We start from the raw sequence: 17,380 nt of genomic DNA on the forward strand, positions 1-17,380 counted from the left end.
ATCAAAAAAAAAAAAAATAACAAAAGTGGGAATGTCTTATCTTCCAGAGTCTAATTCTTAATGTTATGCTGGAATATTTGACAGGCGTACAAGACAGGATAGGATTTGACTAGTAGACAGTGGAAGACTTACCTACAGAAGCAGTCATCCACCTCGCACTGTGAGGACGAGGTTTGTCACAACAGGGACTTGGACTCGAAGCAAGAACGATGTCACCTGACCAGATCGATTCCAGAGTCTTGGGTACCTGTAACAACAGACAACATGCAAGAGGGTAAAGCTACGGTTTGTCACCGTTCTAGTGAACATGTTATCGTGTGAACTGTATGAACATCGTATTTCTGCATGACAAAGGCCAGTAAAAACAAAAAAAACAAAAAAAAAAAAAACAAAAAAAAAAAACAATCTAGCACGCCAGTCTTGTGCCACTGGAATGACATTCCACACAGCATGGTCTTTACTTTTATCTCCAAATCTGTAACTAGCCTTAACCGAAGACATAAAATACGTGAGGCACAGGTTTTATGTGAACATAATGTAAAAATTTGTTGAAAATGGTCATACATTCGACAAACGTTTGCTATCGGATCTTTACCTCTCTGAATGGCCCTTTCATGAACGGAGAAACATGAGCGCTTGTCCAAATTTTAAAGTATATTTTTTCTAAACACCTTGTCGACTTCGACAAATGTTGACCTATCTACCGTTAACCGTTATATCCCCTCTTCCCCCAGTTAACCCTACGTCTGCACGCAAAATCACAAAAGCACAAGATGGCATGCCTGACTGCCGGGTGTAATCCTATATCAGGAGACGCAATCGCCTGAAAGGACAGAAATAATTTCGAGCTTTTTTCCCCCATTACCTTTTATAAAGATAAGCTTACAATTTTACGCTAGAAACAATATTTGAGATCACTAATAATTATCGTTGCACAATCAATGGCCTAGACCAGGCAGATTACAAATGGCACTTGTTATGTCACAACCTGCTTTGTATGCAATGTACCTTTGCAGAAAATAAAAACTCTGCGAATGGTATGGTGGTTTTAACGGGTTTGATATTGTTCGACATTGTCCAGCAAGGATTAAAACACCTTACAAAATACAAAACAATCCTCCCAAAAAGGCAAAAAAAAAAAAAAAAAAATGCACCTATTTGACTAGGCTGGCAAATGTCTAATTTGGTTAAATATAAAACCAGAATGCTAAAAAAAGCTTGGATCCTATTAGTTATATTTTTAATACTGTTTAGCTCATCTTGTTCTTATTTCAAGCACGCGTACAAATACGAGATAGTGCGGTAAATGCGCGAGAAGAACAAAAACGTTGATGTCCCTTTAGTAGGTTACGACCCTTGACGTCCAGCTGCCATCATCATCGGCAAAGCGCTTTTGTTCGTGTCGCACCGGCTTTCTTAGTCGACTACCAGACGATAATTAAAAAAAAAAGCCTAGTATGGATCCACGCTTGGTTTCATCGGGGGGAAAAAATTCCCCTCCACATATAAGATGTTAGGGTTATACAAATGAGATTGGGGTGAGAAGGTAGATGTCAGCCAAGCGACAAATGTGTTCAATTTAACGGCGCCACACGTTCGCCGGGACCAGAACATCGACAGCCTCTGTAGAGAGAAACAATCCACTTGCCATGTCCGCAGGCTACGAATCTGTTGCCATGACAATGAACATCATTTGAAAAGTTGATTCACCTAGAACCTTTTATTTCCAGTACAGAAATCGAAACTAAACGGTTGCGGGTGTTAACAGCAAACTAAACTGGGGTCAGCAGTGAGTTCACGGGAAAAGTAGACGTGGAGGGAGTGGGGTAGAGAGAGAGAAAGACAAATAAGATGGAAGGGAGGGGAGAGAAAAAGAGGAAATAAGGGTTGAGTCAAATTTGTTGTTTGTTTAGATCACGGTTGGAATGACAAGCCGACGAGAAAAACTATTTCGATGTATGTCAAAGACAGTCGAACAATGTATACACACACGCAGAGAATATTTCTTGACCTTCGACCCTTCCAAGCTGGGATGCAATTGTGAGGCAGAGTAAGGCTTACAGATCCAATAGTGGGGGTGGAGTGGTGGTGGTTCAGAGCGGGTAGGAATAAACACCCGAAAGCTCGCCTTGCATGTGCCAGTGGCAACTGGTGATACCAGGACCCTGCTCCTCACAAGAAATGACGAGTCTGAGCAGCAGCCTGTCACCGCCTGAAGCTCTGCAGCAGAGGAGGGAGGGACCACCAGCTGTCCTTGCAAAGCTGCTCAACTACCACCCTCCCAACCCAACCCAACCGCCCTGCCATCCCGGCATTGATGCCTGTCTCTAATGCACACCAGAGAAACGATAATGACAACATTTAAAACATCTTAAATTTTAAAAAAGATTGCTTTTCATTTCTGCATTTCCTCCTTTCTTTCAAAAATCGCAACTGATGATTATTTCCACTGTAGGTACAATAATCATGTCATCATCAGCTGTCCTGTTCTACCGTTTCGCGAGCCACAATAAAGACAGAGAAGAATAAAGCATGATGGTCCTGCGTTCTGTGTTTGCTCTAGGCGCCCTCGGCAATTATTTTCAGCCATGCATGGCATTCCTGCCCACTTAGGAATTCCAGGCAGGAAGGCAGAGAGAGCAAACTGCGACAGTGGTCGTTGAGCCGATCCAACATCATCGGTGTCGCTCCATGTCTGTGGAAATTCCAGCGTTCCGGGTCTTTGATTGCCTCAATCAGTGAGTCAGGCCGCCGAGCGAGACGCTGCGTGCACAAGCGCGTGCTCTCATGCACTTTATGCACGTGCTGTTTGAAAACCAGGGCATTTTCTTCCAGATCTTTCTTGAACGCAAATTTGAAATCAGAAAGTATTATAAAAGAACACAAATTAAAACCCTGATTGAAACCAATCAAGTAGAAGAGCTTTATACACGAAACATTATTAACCTCAAATAAATTGTGACCATTCTGTTTGATACTTGTGGATCCTTGAGTACATTTAGTAATAACGGTCACACGGAACACAAATCTACTTACAAACCGCTTTGAAAAAAAAACCTGTTATAGAGGACGCTGCATATTTGGAAGCCCAAGGCACAATCCTCTCAGACCAGTCCAAACTTCAATTTCGATGATTTTTTTTTCTCACTCAAAGCGCTAATGAGATGAAGCTGGGTTGTGGGGAATGGAGGGTTAATTAACCGCTCTAGCCGCGACTACAAGAGGGAATCCGCTTCATACCAATATTATTTGCTGCCGGTCTTCATCTATCGTGTCCAACATGTCGCATGCCGTACATCAAACAACTCTGCACATTTTTTTTTCTTTCGTCGGTTTCCCCCGTCCCCCACTCCTTGCTGTCATCCTCTTCCATCAGCTCATCTTCCCCTCTTTTCTCCGAGATCGCTATATGAAATTTCGCCGCTCTTCCACGCCACGCGCATTAATAACGTTCAAAAGCTTAAGGCTACAGCGAGCACAATGATGTTTGCGACAAGAGCTTCTCGAGTGGGTGATCAGGACAGGGGACAGTGGGTGTGGGGGACAGGGTAAGGGAGGATGAGCTGGGAGCCCAGATACACGAAGCGCTTGCTGGGCGTTAGGTACACGACAAACACTAAACACTCTGCTTTAAACGGGTATAAAACCTTTTAGTTACCTGCTGTGTGTTAGTTAGCCACACGCTTAGCAACGTTCATGCTTCCGGTCCCTGAGTACGGGTATGAGTCAGATCACAGGAAGGAAAAAAGAGAGAAAGAAAAAAGAAGAAACAAAACAGATTAGACACTGCAACGTTTGGAGTGTGTGTGTGTGGTGGTGATTGTGTGAGTGTGTTGGGGGAGGAAGAAGACAAAACAAAAGAAAGAAGAAATCTTTTACTAATTTCATGGAATGTCCAAAAAAAAAAAAGTAAAATTTACCATTTAATCAAATCAAACCTGCTTGATAACGATAATGTGACAAAAAAGAACAAAAACAAAACCTATTTTGCCAGTAACACATGACGAATCAGTAGTTTCCTGGAAAATAGATTTTCCCGCCGTCCTGTCCTCCATCCTTCCATCCTTCCAGCCACCCACACTGCAGGTCGGCCCGGCTCAGCATGATCTGCTGTAAATTGCCGTGAGAAAGCGTCAGACGAGTGCAGATTGCTCTGTCGGATTGCGCGCGCTTTGTGGAATGGCGCTCACCCACTTGATGAACTAAGATAGTTTTTAAAGTGTACAATTATCTTTTTGCTTAATACAAGCGGACGTCTTGCCTTGGAAAGAAATGGAGCATAAGCGAGTGAGGATGTGTCAGGATTATCTTGTTTCTTGTGTTATTCTGGATTAATTTGTTTCTCATGCAGCTCTAAATTAATTTCCTTTTTTATCCTATTCCGGATTACCCCGTTTTTTAAATCTGCTCTCTTGAATCTGGTTCCTGGCTTGTTCACATCGCTGATGTTCATAACATCTTTCTTCACACTTACATCATTCCTATATTTACACATTTTCCCTGGTGGTGGTTGTGGGGTGGAGAGGGAAGCAAGCAGCAGCTCAGTAAAGCTCTGGTCTAGTCTGAACACTAGACCTAACATTCCACTTACAGGCTAATGAACGGGTGCTCTGTCGGAAATACGTACTATGAACGACTCTGGGTCCACCCTGATAGAACCGTTAGCTCGACATTACAAGTAGGAACACTTTATAAAATCGATGAAATGTATTTGCCGCAGCAAGTAATGCAAGAGAAATAGACTGGAGAGAGAGATATTAACGGATGAGGAAGGGATGGTGGTCTGAATGAGTGAGAGATGAACGCTAACAGGATGGAAGAAAGTGAATGGGAAGGTATATGAGACAGCAGTCAGGTCCAAACTACTGAGAGCTGTTACATCACACAACAGGATCCGTTGACCGGTTAATCGATTTGATTAGAGTTTGGTCACGATGCATTTACGTTTGTGACACTCCATTTACACATAAAAGTTTCCATTTCCGCACAGAAACTTTTATTTGTAAAGGGACGATTTGCACGAGTACTCCTGAAGATAACTCCTTAGGTAGCAAACATCATTACAGACTAAGCATTAATTAGCATTAGTGGGTGCGTAGGCGGGTGGAAATTCGATTGTATAATTACATCGCATTAACAGGACAGAAAAAAATTAAGACTTTCACCTTCAGTAATCTGAATTTACGAAGGACTTTTTTCTGAACTATTATTCTTTTGTTTTGTCTAAAATGTGTGTCTTCTCTAGCCGCAATCACTATCGCTATCTTAAGGGTCTATACTTTGTAGATAAAGTTGAAACTGCTGAGTTCGAGACCGAGTAACTTGAGGAAAAAGCGACAAGAATGTTAACTCAGCCTCTATCTTTTTTTTTCTTTTTTGCTCTTTTTCTCGGTTCTCTTCACTCTCGCCTCGCAGTGTGTAGTCAGACGTGGAGGCTCTCCCCCAGGTCGATATCGCCGTCGTTTTGTTATCTAGGACTGCTAATAAGAAACCTTTCCCTACCTCCCCCACCTCCTCCATAGGATGAGAACATTTCGAATTGAATCTATTGAGTCCCCGAAATCAGTTTTAGGGTGAGCTGAAATTTGCGGATGGCGATTTGCACGAATCAATAAGACAAAGTAAAGGAAGGAGAAAATGGCGACAAAACGGGGACGTAACTCGCATTGGAACACCATTAACGCCCACAAAATCGCAATATTTGCTAACGTCCCCGAATGGCGTCTAATAGGAGGCGGTTCAATGCCCGATTTTCCCTTCTCTTTGCTTTTGGGTGCGTGCCGGCTGCTGTCAGTCCAAGTGGAGTCAAACCACACAGACATAAATTGCTGTATTCCAGGTACCTAATAGCCTGTGATTTTCAGCAGTTTTTTTCCCCCTGGTGATTCCTAAGGAATATCCAATGAGTAATGATTTCATTTTCCTGTCTTTTTCTCCGAATGGTTGAAACGTCTGTGGATTACGTCCCTTCCACAAAGAAACAGACTGAAAGAAGCTGGGCTTTCATTTAATTAGATTATTAAAAAAAAATACAAGGGGAAGAAAATGCTGGATTAGGACCGTCAGCTGCATGGAATAATTGACAAAAGGATACATCCTTGCAGAACAAAAATGAAAAGCGTTGTTAACAGACAAGAATGTCCAAGATTTAAATATAAATGATTTTCAGGAATATAAAGGAGAAGTGAGGCATGCGGGGTGTCTGGTTACAGATCGAGGTACATTCTCCTATGGTATATTCGCGCCAGAATGTAAAAGGAAAGTTGAAAGGCAAAACAATTATCAGGTCATGGTGGCGACAACAGTAGATGCGAACATCACTAACAAAAATTTGCATCGAGATCGTCTGCAATGTCATTGTCAAAATATGAAGACTAAAAAAGAATGATGTTTTGAAACAATGAAAACTAATTTGCAAGCGACTACATTATTTTAATGGAAAGATGAGTGGTGGTGGTGGACTGGACTGAATAAACGAAATGTCTTTTTGAAAGACAGGAACGGCTACTCTGTCTCCTCAAGCGGAGGAAGCGGACTACACTGCTGCTGTGTCTATGCGCGCGCAGCCCGTGCGAAGGCTGAAAGGACAGCAGCCTCCTCCCTTTCCCTCCCTCTGTTGCTAGTTCCAGCAGGGATCGACGCTTCTCCTGGGTCACGTGGGGGCCCAGACCCCACTAGAGAGCAGGCCCGCCTCCGATTTCGGCTATTAAAACCCGACACGCCATTTTTTGCTATGAATGTCGACAAGCTGGGCCATTATCTCCCATTTTACTCCTCTCAGCTTGGGCTCTGAACTGAGCACGAATTCTCCCACCCCCTCCCTCCATTTTATTACTTTTTTTTTTTTGACAGGTCTTCTTCTCCAAAATCTTGCCGATCTTTGCTTCACCAGCCCTCTTCTTCTCCACCCCTCCGCGCAACTCTCTCCCTCACTCACTCCCCCTCACTCCTCTACTCCATCAGCTTCTCCAGGATCTCGCCTGACGTAACCGCCAACTTCTATACTCAGTCGTTTTGTGAACACGGTTCAAGTTTCGTTACTATGGCAATAATGGCCGAACGCCAAAGATTGAACTAATAGAGGTTCGTTCACCCTTCTCTCTCTCTCTGATCATCCTGATCAGAAATATTCCAGCCGAAAAAAAAAAGTTTCGACTCAACTCCAGCTTGTGGAATGCGTTATAATCATGACCGGAGGAGACAATCAATTTCTTGTTCAAAGCCATCGCATAATTAAAAACACAGGCACACCGACAAAGCGGATAGACGGACGGTCGCCTTGAGGAAAAAAGTCTCAAACTTGGATGAAAACTGTGAAGTACTTACATGAAAATTCCTCCTGCACGACGGTCGTCAACAAACGCCACAAATGAGTTGACTTATGAAGGTTGAGACACTTGACCACGCCACCATTGCCGACAACAAGCCTCGCAGTGCCCTCTAGCGACAGATCAAGTCCTTGAAGTCTTACCACAGTAAGTCTTACCCCGACTTGAACATGAACACCCCCTTCTCTTCCCCTACACCTTCTCCCCTTCTGCTCACTTGAAAAACAAATAAATGGGATTACAACTCACTCCGTCAAGACACTAGTTCTCTCTCTCCTGGCGTCTGCAAGTTTTCAGCACGTGCAATGTCGATTATGAGTTCAGTCGTAAGGTGTGGTGCGTGCACGGGTGCAAGCAAACACGTCTTTCATCCACTGTTCAGGGTAGGCGAGAACTTCGTGTGTACACTTGCCTGTTAACTTTTCATTTAAAAAAAAAAAAATTTAGAACTTAAGATCTAGTATGGGACAGAGAAACAGAGCTCTGTGGGACAGAGAAACAGAGCTCTGTCCCCACCCGAAACCACCACACCTCTACCTCTCGACTGCAGACACACATCTCTAACCTTCTCCTCTTCCCATCATCATCATCCATCAATCATCATCATCATCTGTTACTCGTGTCCTGACCTTTATCTGTATAAACTTTCAGTTATTTTCAGCTAACAACAATTTCCGATATTTCAATAATAATAATAATGATGATAATGATAATAATGAAGATGACGTGTTGCACTAACAACCACACATACAAGGAGCGGCCAATCAGAACAGCCGGGACACCGAGGCCCCGCAGTGTGCTTCCCCCGTCAAGCAAACCTGACAGGTGTCGTGCTGTGATTATCAAGAGATGTCGTCGGCAGGAATGTTGATGTGACCGCAGGTGAGGTAGGGGTAGGGGACAGGACAGCGCTCGTGAGCGCCTTGTGTCAACAACGAGACGGCCACCTGGTGCAGGTGAGCACGAGCTCTCGTACGGCTGACACCAGGTGTGTGCTACAGGTAAGCGCACTTTTAGCGACGGCACGGGTAGACCATGCAATGAGTGGGATAAATAAATAAAAACAAAACTGTTTTACGTACAATCAAACGCAAAACTTCGAAGGGTGGATGGGGTCAAAGTTACAACACTGACACAGAGTAGTCAAGTCAGTCTGGCCATCATTGTCCTCTCCGCGAATTATTCTGCGTGACTACCTCCACTCTATCGTCCTGCCTACCCCAATTTTGTAACAGTAAATAAACGTTTTCTGGACAGCTGAAATCCATCACTTCCGCAGGCTGGTGATGTGACCTGTTGACGTCAAAAACGACGATTCTTCAACGCCTGACAGTTGCAGAAGAGGACAAGAGACTGGAGCTCTTGTCAATGAAAAGGCAAGGATGAGAGGAGGAATATTTCCGGCGGTGGCGGCCTTTGATGCTGGCCCTATCACGCCCAAGGAAACATCGTGGCAAGCCTGATACGGACCCCCTCGAGTCCCCAACAAGCTGGAGTCTCGTCCCGTCTTCTCGCGGGACTTCCTTTGACAGAAGCCAACAGACCGAGATGTGAGGACGCTGTCAGGAGGCGCGCGGATTTTGCCTAATAAACTGTTGGTTCAAAGATCAAACGTTTCGAAAGCAATCAGAGGCAGGCGATAAGGAGAAGAACCGGCCAAGGTTGGGGTCCCCTTGGCAAACACTGTCGATGTTTCCAAACCGGTCCCTCCCCACTACCTCCATCAACCCTCAAGGTCTGACGCGAGCCGCTGTTTTCTGCAGGTCCAGACGGATGCGGTTGTAAGCTGAGACCCCCGGGGGACGAGACACAAACTCGTCGCCGAGACCAGCAGGGCCACTTGTTACCCTCGACAAACGGCCTCGGGTGGTCGGAAAGTAAAAAAAAGTTTTCCACTTTTTTTTTTTTTATTTCTCTCTGAACACTCAGATCTTGTCTTTTGTGTCATCATCGAGTCTGGCCATCGCAAAACGATGGAATGCGACATAGAGGATGTCACAGCACTATGGTGAATGACACTGTAATGTCCTGGACTAAGGTGCGTGACACAAATGCATGACAACCACGGTACGCTTTCGAAGTTTATAGCACTAGAGCTTGATAAAAAGGTTGAAAGTTTGGGTGGGTGGGTTACACCGGGTAGGAAGAGCTCAAAATAAAAGTACAAAATATCTCCCTCTCCTCTCCCGCCAAAAATTCGACGACGTGTGCCTGCTAAACGCAGTTCCTAACCTGACAAAACTTTGGGCAAGTGTTTATGTAGCCGTCACGTGAACAATTTACCAGACGTCAAACGTCGGCCATATTTGTCCGTGAACAACCGCCTTCAGATGAGCCTTTCATCGGAAACCTCAGCGCAAAACACTACAACCCACAACCAAAAGCCGAGATTATCAAGTCTGGGGGCGCACGCGCGCGCACAAACGCACGCGCATACGACAGACTTTGGACAGAAACACGTCATCCGGTTGGAAGTCGAACAGGAGGCTGGATTAATTCCCCTTGCACTTGGCTGTGACGATAGCGTCGCCACTGAGCGTGCGGCCACTAATTTATCAAGCACAGCCTCGACTTGGACAGGCGATTGCGCGACATTTTGAAGCAGATGTAGCCGAGTACTCAAAAAGCACTAAACAAACCACTAAACCTGCCACGTAGCTAATCTTGGCTCTTAACACTCCAAACTTGCAGACCGTTCTACTTTTTTTTTTTCTTTCTTTCGTCTTTTTTTTTTTTTTTTTTTTTTGGCCAAAAACGCTACCCAATGCTTCGATTCTTCCATCCTGTCTACTATTTCAGGCTAGCATCACGGGCTTGAAAAGGATACTCTTAAGAGCTACATTCATGTGCGCCGAGATAAACGGCCTGCCAAATCTTATCTCCATTGCCATTTTGATTACCAAATTTCCCGTCAAGATCGAATGATGCACTTGGCGTCGTTAAACCAACAAGCAGGAAAAAGGAAAGGGAGTTAACTGGGTGGTTGTGGCAGAAAGCAATGGCTGAAAGACACGTGCTGTCTCAACACTTGTTCATTCAGTTACATAAGCTCGAAGCGGACCGGCTCCCCCGTCTATCTCTACGGTCGTTAACCTGTAAGCAACTCCCTCCCCCCACCATCTTTTCTTCTCTTACTTCCCCTTCCCATAACATTCTTTTCAAGAAGCAAAGCATCCGCTGCGATACATCCCCGTTACCCGCTTCCTTCTGACATGGAGATTAATTGGCAGGGGCGATTTAAGAGGGATAATCGGCGACAAGCATGCTGAAATGTAAGGACTGCCCGTACAGAACTACGCCATCAGTGTCTGGGCCAGGCATCCCCTTCCAGATGGTATCGTGAGACCTCCCGTACAGATCCCACTGATGATGTCGCCCAGCAGGTGAAACGACCTCAGCCAAAATAGGAGCCCTATATTACGCAGGAAACAGGTTCAGGGGATCCAGACGGTGATTATTCTTGGCTGTTGGCGCTTAGAAAGTCGTCCTCCTCAACCGCAAGAAGGGATTTAAGAGAGACAAAATTCGGTTTTGTCCTTTTTTTAAGGGCTATTTATATATACGCGGAAGTAGTGTGTAAGAAGTGTGGCATGTTTATGAACTCGGGTGGCATTTTTATGAGTCTTGTTTCGTAATGAAAGACACACACAGAGAAAAATGCGAAGGGAGACCACCAGTATGGAAGTTCTGATAGGACAAGCTCAAGAGAGGTGGTCATCGACTGCCACGGTTTAATCCAGTGACTGACTCTTAACAGCAACGCTGCATTCAACTCAAACGACAGCAAAACATTCTTGTTTGTTGATGTTGACCAGTAAGGAGACAGTCTCGTCTGCGCTAGTTCACCTGCTACTTTTTTATGACAGTTCTCTCCCTTGCTTTTTGCTATATTTACAAAAAACTCAACATAGACCATCGAGCGGAAATGCAGAAAAGAACCGTAAATACTGGTGGAGGAGTCGGGCACATAGAGAAATGGTTGAGAAATGTCGTGGATTCATTTCCACTGTGACACCGAGGGACAAGAAAATCTCGACAAACTTTCAGACTCAGGCAGTTGTCTGAGGCAGGCGCATCAGTATGCGCCCAACATCCGAGAGACTGCAGTGGCAAGGCGGTGGTTTTCTCTCAGACTGAGGCATCGACTGGAATGGAAAACCCGTTGGACTGTCAAAACCAGGCAGTTTGTACGGGGCTGACGGATCACTGTGACTTCAACATCCGGGAGATTCTGACGATTGTCAAGTACAGGTTCCACCTAAAACTGGAGAAAGGGTTAACGCCAGTAATAAGATGATCTTAGAACTTCGGCCAATGGCAGCAGAGAACATCCATCGTTTTAGCCTGAAAATTGGCCACGTGTAGGATGTTAATCGTAAGCTGTCTCAAGGAGCACATTGAGCATCCAACACCCCGGCAGCCTCCTCCCCAACACTACAACTGATAAAAAGAGATTTTGTTTAAAAATTTCGACAGTCTAGCTGACTGTTAGGCAAGCTGCTAGCGCGGTGATCGTGCACTTCACCCCTGACCCCTGAGGGACAAACCCGAGGAAGAAGATCAAGAGAAGGCGGAAGAGGAACAGAAAATGGAAAAGAAATCTGAAACCGCAAATCCGAAAGTTAATGTAAATAAATTACAACGAGAAATTATCAAAGACTGCTGAAGAGAGAGAGAGAAAAAAAAAGCAAAAAAATAAATAAATAGTCGTCCCTCAGTTTTCTAATGATTTTAAGAAAGCCTCAGTGGGAACTTGACGGCAACTGCACCATGACACCTATATGTTATTGAAAAGAAAAAGCAAACAAAAGCAATTATGTTGAAGTTCACGCCCTTCACGCGCATACATGCAGCGACAGTTGATCGCGCCGGGGTGGCGCTGGTGGCGCAACCGGAAATTGCGTAGTGCACGTGTGCATTCCCGCTGTGAAAGGTTTCTCGTGTTATTAGCTAACGCGCTTGTGCTAATGAGGGGTTAGCCACTGCCAGCTGCTGCCGCTCTGTCTGAACCACAGCTTGTTCGCGTACTGGGAGGTTGTCATGCGCTCCCCGGGCCACCGCGATGGACAACATCCGGGGTATTCTGTGCGTGTGTGTGTGTGTCGATAGGGGTGGTGGTGGTGAAGCATCCCAGCATGCAGTGCTCTAAGATAGAGAGAGAGAACGCGTGTGCGTGCGTGTGTAAGCGCGCGCGAGATGCATCTCACGACAGGTTCGACGTGTAAGTTTTTTTTCCCCCAGTTAACCTTCACAAAAACCTTCCTGAACCTTTTGCTGCCGCATAATCCGATGTCTGACGTTCAACAGTTCGAATTCTACCCTAAAAATGATAAAAACAAAAAATTTGATTGAGGTCTTGAGGCGTTTGAAACGAAAAAGTCGTTGCAACAGGAAGAAGATGAGGATGTCGTCTTCTTAACAAGCACAAACCGGAAACTTTGCAGATGAACTGTGGGATCGAATTCATGTCAAACCGATATAGGAGTGTCAGCGCATGATGCTAGCAGCCCCCAGTTGTAATGCGCACGTGATGAGAAAAAGAAGGAAAGAAAGAACGAATAGAAGAGAGCGAGACTTATTCGAACTGCTTGGTGTGACATCCCTCCAATCACTTGCACATTAGAAGTAGATCAGCTCTCGCCTGAGCTTTTCTTCCAACGATTGTTAGAAGCTATCGTTTCAAACATCCCTTGTTTCCAAAATTTTATGACGAAACGAGTGCCTACAAAATGTTTTAAAATTATTTTTAAAAATTCCCGAAGTCTTTAAGGAAACGAGGCGGAAAATCCCACTAGTATTAAAATCACGTGACACGGGTAGTCGAGGTCTTTAGGGAAGATAACTTTGCCGTGCTTCCGGAGACATAATTTTGCTTTTGAGGAGCGTGCCACTGGAACAGGGATGACCGGTTACAGTGAAACCTCATCTACACCACGTGACTTCTCACCTAGCGGCCATTTTCGCATTGTGTTAAGCAGCGACATTGACTGCTGTTCCCCAGTTCACAAACAAACGGTGTGCTCTTCCCTGTCAGCTTAATTGAATTAATTGATTAATTAATTAATCAATTCAATTCCCCACTTCCTACTGCCTTTTTATTCTTTTGTTTTTCTTCCTCTCATTCCATTTTTTCTTCTTTCTCACTTTCTTCACTACTTACATATTCTTTCATATATTTGCACATCGATCTCTTGTTTATTCTTTTTCTCGCTTTTAATGTCTTTTTGATTTCTCTTTCCATCCTCTCTTTCTTTCCTCACTTTCTTCATTTTGATAGCGACTTTCACATGTATTTCATGTGGCTAAGCTTTTTTTCGCGTTCACAGACTCAAGGCAGATATTAGAAAAAAAAAAACCCCACCCCACTCTCCTCCACTTGAAAAGAGCAAAGAATTTGATAAAGCAGATGCATAATGCGATATCTGCTGATGATAATACATACAAAAGCGCTTGTTCATTACCCTGTGATGATGGTGAACCTTTCCTACCACCCCGCCTTTTAATATGTTTTAAATGTCTTAAAAAATGAAATTATAAAGATTCTTTTAAATTTTGTTTTTTATTTCTGGTTTCAACACAAAAATGGTGGTCATATAGTCTTTGACTAGTTCAAAGGGGTCATTTCTGTACCACTCTATTCCTGCGTTTGTTCCTCTCATCAGACCACGCACATCTGACTGGTAGGTTCAGAGGTCAGCCCTTCAGAAGTTTTATTCGTTCAAGTGACAGCGCAATGGTTGACGTGAGAGCTTACAGAATCTCCACTGTTAACAATTATTTCTCACAACAACTCTTGTTGCCATATAAATTAGCCAACAGGCAGTTTTGTGCAAAGTATCTTCTTTTCTCATTAAAGATAAAACGAGAATGCAGCGAGAAAACTGTTTCTGTGGCTGTTTGTTACTAGAGCGCGACGTTGACCAAAGAGAGAGCACGCTCTGGGAGCAAAGACAATGACCCCGCAGTTGCTTCCCTTTTTCCGCACCTCCCGGGGACCTTTGCTACCTAAGCGTGAAATTACAGACACGCCTGCTGCCCGATGGAGCCCGTCTGTTTCCCTGATTTTCAGGTAGTGGGTGCTTTACTGCACAAACACGCAGGTACACATCTAGTGGGTTGATGTGATTTACACTCCTGTCTCCATTTTTGTCCTCCCCTTCCCCCTGTCTCCTCGTGTTTGTTTATCACAATCGGACTCTCAAGCAATCAAACCTTTTTCCTCACCTTTATCAGCCCGAAACATGCTAATTTTAGGCGTTAGACTGTCTTGACATTTTGAATGCAAAGTTCGATCTTCACATCCCACTGCAAACATGACACTAATGGTTGGTGTCCAGATGATGTGTCTGTCAGCGTGGCCAGTTGCCCGGATAGTACTGAACTTTCCGTGTGTGTGTGTGTGTGTAGGAGAAGGGTTGCAGCGATTATTATTGATTCATTAAATGATGTAGAGGTACAATAACACCAGACGAAGCTACTCTGTGAAATCTACGCCATTACTTTTGAAAAAAATTAAAAGGTGCCAGAGTGCACACACTGCGTGCGTGCATGCGTCAGAGTGTATATATATATGTGTGTGTGTTTGAGAGAGAGGGAGGAAAGAAGGGAATGAATAAATATCGTTTTAAACTTGTGACCTTAACAAAGCGGGAATATAGCAGAATAGCACAATTAACACGATTTTAAAATATAATAAATGAAGAGAGAGAAAGGCGGAGGTAGATGAAGAGAACGAGCACTAAAACAGATGGTAAAGTAGGAAAGGATGCCAGCATTTAAGGCTATATCAAGATCAAGCAGCCGGCCTTGTAAACAGGTGCCACATACACGGCAAAAACAGTTTGCCAAAATCAAGATCTGATCCCAGGACGGTCGATTCTCACTGTAAAAAGGTAAAGGTTGTCACATGACATTTTTCGTGGTCGTTAGGGTGTGAGGTATAAAACCTCACTTTTCTCGGGGCAGCTGTCTTCTTGTCGCTGTCTCACTTCACTAACCCTCTTTGGAGTCAGGTGGTCATTCCCGTTAGCTGGGGGAAGTGAGCTGCAGACACGGGTATCGAACAAGAGCGTCTCAGCTCGGACACCAGCGCTCTAACCACTCGGCCATCCGTTTCCCCAAGTTTTGGTGTAAGGGTGGGCAAAAGAACAAAACACAACACGTGAACATATATTGTGAAGGAGGGAACAGATGCGGAAAATATGATGGATGGTAGGTAGGCGGCGTGGGAGGAGTCTGGAAGGGGGAAGCAGTGCAAGCAGGAGGTGGTGTGAACCACAAGAGAAGCCGGCGAAAAAAACAGAAACTCCTCAAACAGACACAAATAAATAATTAAATAAATCAGCGACACGAAGCGCCTGTCAGGCTTTGGTTTTTTGTTTGTTTGCTTAGTTTTTGTTTTTGGCCCGTCCTTTAATACCGGCGTGCCCGCCTAACTGGTGTTGCTGTCGTCCCCCGCCAAACCTCCGCACGGCGTCATCATTCACGAGCTTGCTTTTCCTTGTTGCGCGTGGCACGTCATTACATTCTCCCGCGCGTCAACGCGCCTCCTGTGACGTGTGCACTAAAAAAAAATTAATAATAATAATCATAAAAAACATTCCTCGCTGGGAAAATCTCGGACCTAGTTAAAGTGCAGAAGAAGCAGGGCTGAAGTCGCTCTTCCACTCCTCTCCACACCACCCTCCTTCGCTCTCTCCATCCCCTCTTGTCTCCATCTCTTTAGCTCCTGCAAGCCTGGCGTGGGAGAGAGGCAAACAAGAAGAAAATTATTTAGTGGCCGATAAGGCTGGAGCTGGCACATGGCATCCCCCACAACAGTCATTTCAGCACTGGGCCCGCGCCTATCACCCCAAACGGGCCTCGGAGGTTGGCGCGGGTCCAGCTCTGCGCGGGCCGCCAAGGTCGCTCTGCTGCCTCCCTCCCAAGCACGTGAAACACGTTGCTCGACGTGACGTTGTTGAGACGCATCACGTAGTGTGTTTCCCGTGTTCTGTGTGTGTGTGATCGCCACATCTCCAGTGTAACTTCTGAATGCAGCTGAAAACACCTCACCCCTTGTACTCAAAACATCTCCTAGGTAAGAGATGAAACGATTGTAGAAGCGGGTAAATACTGATATCGCAGAGAGTCTACTCTCTTCTCCCAGCCCAAGAAAGATAAAACATTTTCTGCTTCTGTCTGCTTAGCCCTATTATGTATACACAGAAAGGTATGTCATGCAAACAGCTACGTAAACAACATTCGTGCATCCCTTCCTTCACACTGTCAGTGTCTGTAAACAAACAGTAGAGTAGATCATTCTGCAAAGCCACAGCTTCATGACCATTTAATATTTGAAATTTGAAAGATACTGGTTGGGATAACTTTTAACACACCCTCTTCCCTATTCCATAAAGGCACACGCGCGCACCCCTCCTCACATAACTCACAATAATAAAGGTCTACCAAGGGGACGTAAGTAAATGGTGGCCAAAACGGAGTTACCCATCTTGTCTAGACAAATGCCATCAGATCTCGTCTTGAGACATTGTGACACCTATTTGCAAGGCTCGCTCTCGGGGGTTTTCTCTGGGTACTCCGGTTTCCTCCCCCTATCTCCCCTCATAGTGCATAGTTCTACCTCTAGGTGGAAGCACTTTCCCGACTAACCAACCAGCTAACCAGTCAGGGAATGGATGAGACCTTGGCTGCATGTTTTTTTTGTTTTAATAACCGTTATTATTTCCTCGAGGAAACGTAGCCCCTGTGTTTTCCTGAAATGTCTATAAAACACTGATTACCTGATCTGCAAAACGGCTTGCTAGTTCTTTCCGCAAAGTTATATTTTCGAGATAGCATCATGGCCACTCATATTTCTCTTCCCCAACCCCATCGACTTCCTTTGTAGCATGCCGCCAGCTATCGTCTGAAAACAATACAACGAAGACAAAACATCGCAGTACCCCCTGTGGTACAATTATGACAAATTATTAACGGAATGCCAATAGTCGCTATTTTTTCTTCTATGACAAAGGTTTCTAACAAATTTACAAGAATTTTACAAATGTAAG

The 17,380-nt window shown here is 44.7% G+C and overlaps 1 protein-coding gene across 6 annotated transcripts in view; it reads right to left on the minus strand.

Annotated features, from left to right (window-relative positions):
- Positions 1-17,380, minus strand: part of LOC112561949 (frizzled-5-like) — a 102,723-nt gene that overhangs the window by 33,580 nt on the left and 51,763 nt on the right. For 5 of the 6 annotated variants that reach the window (XM_025235037.1, XM_025234865.1, XM_025234956.1 and 2 more), the window contains one exon: positions 133-247. The gene's annotated coding sequence lies outside the window, so the exon portion shown is untranslated. The remainder of the gene's footprint in view (positions 1-132; positions 248-17,380) is intronic. The other variant, XM_025235285.1, reaches the window with a different exon arrangement.

The sequence above is a fragment of the Pomacea canaliculata genome, linkage group LG1 (genome assembly GCF_003073045.1).
Source record: "Pomacea canaliculata isolate SZHN2017 linkage group LG1, ASM307304v1, whole genome shotgun sequence".
NCBI lineage: Eukaryota > Metazoa > Mollusca > Gastropoda > Architaenioglossa > Ampullariidae > Pomacea > Pomacea canaliculata.